This window comes from Odocoileus virginianus, chromosome 11 (assembly GCF_023699985.2).
Source record: "Odocoileus virginianus isolate 20LAN1187 ecotype Illinois chromosome 11, Ovbor_1.2, whole genome shotgun sequence".
Lineage (NCBI taxonomy): Eukaryota > Metazoa > Chordata > Mammalia > Artiodactyla > Cervidae > Odocoileus > Odocoileus virginianus.
Window position 1 is genome coordinate 9,781,644 of NC_069684.1, and position 2,777 is coordinate 9,784,420.

The 2,777-nt window shown below is 53.3% G+C and overlaps 1 pseudogene; it reads left to right on the forward strand.

Annotated features, from left to right (window-relative positions):
* Positions 1-1,903: 1,903 nt before the first annotated feature.
* On the forward strand, positions 1,904-2,502 carry LOC110135436 (large ribosomal subunit protein eL29 pseudogene; annotated as a pseudogene).
* Positions 2,503-2,777: the final 275 nt, after the last annotated feature.

The following is a 2,777-nucleotide window of genomic DNA, read 5'->3' on the forward strand; positions in this document are numbered from 1 at the left end:
CTTTCCAAAACTCAAATTCAGTTTGTACAACAATAACCAGGGATGCTTGCAATGAAAAACAAAACAAAACCGAATGAAAAAAACCTCATGGATTGTTCCAGCCCACTCCCAGAAATTGATTCTTTAGACCCAAGATGCTGCCATGGAATTTTTCACAAGCAACTGGCCATCTTTGCCTCTGCAGGTTCTTACCACTTATTTGGAGGACTACTTGGGCTGCTGCTAAGTGAAGGGATTCCTCCAGAAAACAAGGTTCAGGGGGTGGGGAGGGGGGCTTGGAGGATCCAGTGAAGCCTCTGACTTAAGAAGGAGCCAGAGAACCACTTGGGGCATCGTCCACAGCTGGGAAAAAGCTCACTGAAGGCCTCACTGCAGAAGCGTCCACAGGAACATCACTGATCCATCAGCAAGCATGCTGGTCAGGCTCCCAACTGAAGGGCTAAGGTCCTTCTAGAGGAGGAGACAATAACATACCCCATCTGCTGAGAGCATTACAGTTCCCAAAGGGCTTCACTGCATGATCTCATCTGACCATCATAGTCGCCACATGTGAGAGGCAGGTTTTGATGCCTGTAACCCTGGCAGCACCAAGAGATGCTGGGAGAGACTTCAGCATCACCCTGGCCAGCTCCCCGTTCCCCAACCCAGCCCCAACAAGCCTACCATCTAAGCAAAATGGTGTATGTGTGCTTGTTGACAATACCCCAGCATCTCCTTTTAGGGCCCCAAGCGCCTCCTATAATAAACTCTGAAGCCTCACTGATCACAGCCATTTTGCAGAGGGGTAAACTCAGGCTCAGCCTTGCCGAAAGTTGCATAGCTAGAAAAAAATGGAGCTGGGACTAGGACAGATTTGCAAGGCAGCCCTCTCCCTTGCCTCATATGAGCTGCCTCCTTGGAGAAAGGAGGGTCAGAAAACCCAAGCAGGGGGAAGCAGGCACAACCCCAGCCTCAGGCTCTGACCTGAGGGATGACCCAGAGGGAGGCACATCCCTAAGGTGTCAGCGTGGATGGTCAGCCTGGTGGGCATCATGGGCTGGCTTTCTCAGCCCCAGCACCAATCTGCTGCAGGCACTCCTGCCTCTAGCACCCATGGCACAGTTGCCTGGACTGCTCTCGGGCATCGGGCCCCCTGCAAACTCTCACTAGTGTGCTTAAGGCAGCCCCCTTTCTATGTAGACTCCACCGTCTGAGACTTGTAGCAAGGATCTGGGTCAGTGACGGAAGTCAGACATAGAGAGGTGGACACTCTGGGCTGCTAATTATGACAATGATCACAAGCCACACTTCTTGTTCTGTTCAGTCGCTCAATCGTGTCTGACTCTTTGCAACCCCATGGACTGCAGCACATCAAGTTCCTCTGTCCTTCACCATCTCCCAGAGCTTGCTTAAACTCATGTCCATTGAGTAGGTGATGCTGTCTAACTATCTCATCCTCCACTGCCCTCTTCTCCTTTGGCCTTCGGTCTTTCCCAGTATCAGGATCTTTTCCATTAGGTCAACTCTGCATCAGGTGGCCAAAGTATTGGAGCTTCAGCTTCAGCAACAGTCCTTCCAATGATGAGTCAGGGTTGACTTCCTCAAGGAGAAAATCAATCACATTGGTGATTCTCAAGCCTGGAGATCCGGGGATCTTTTGGCATAAAGTTGAACAAGCCATGCCTACTTGCTCCTGTGTCAGATACCTGGAGGGAGCTGGAGGTTCATACATGTTAGGCTCTTTGATAACACCTATATGTTGAATACAGTTGGAAGTTTAAAGCCGCGCACGCTTCCCCTGTGTTCATCTTGGTGATGGTTGTGCAGTTTAGGGTCTGCAGCGGGAAATGTGTCTTAAAAAGCTACCTTGGCTCCTTCTCATCTGGTCCCAGGCGCTTCAGGATCTGCAGGCCCCAGTGCAGACATGGCTAAGTCCAAGAACCACACCACGCACAAACAGTCCCCACAATGGCACAGAAACAGCATCGAGAAATCAAGGATATGAGTCTCTTAAGGTGGTGGACCCCAAGTTCCTGAGGATCATGCACTTTGCCAAGAGATACAACAAGAAGGGCCGGAAGAAGATGCCAACAACGCCAAGGCCACAAGTGCAGGTGCTGAGGCTGTCAAGGCCCTCATGAAGCCCAAGGAAGTCAAGCCCAAGATCCCAATGGGCGGCAGCCACAAGCTCAGCCAACTTGCCTACACTGCTCGCCCCAAGCTCAGGAAAAGTGCCTGTGCCCGCATCGTCAAGGGTCTCAGGCTCCGCTGCCAAAGTCCCAGGCCAAGTCTTCAACCAAGGCCAGGGCACGTGCTGCTGCGGCTCTGGCTCCCAAGGGTGCCGAGGCCCACACCAGAGCTCTGGAGCAGAGACCTTCATCTGCCAGTGTGAAGACAGAGGACCGATGTGACCGCTGGGCTGCAGTCTACATGGGGCTGGTGTCCTCCTGTGCTATCTCAACAAATAAACCTGAGACAGGATCTGTCAAAAACAAAACAAAAACTTACCTTGCTTTCCAGTGACCTGCAGCGTGAGGTGTCGGTGGCCCACCCGATGGACCCAGGAGACAGCGGGGCATCTGGGCACGACATCAACCATCCCAGGCTCGGCTCAGGTCCACTTGGCTGGCCACCTGCCCGTGGGGCTCGAGGGGCCCCATCCGTGCCTCCCCTGGCAGAGCTGAGCTACTGCTCTTCCTTCTGTTTCACACCCCCCCTCCCCACCTCGGACTCTGCTCTGCAAACCATCTCTGGGGTTGGGTGGGGTTGATGGCAGCCCTGGGAGGGTGGAGATGGGC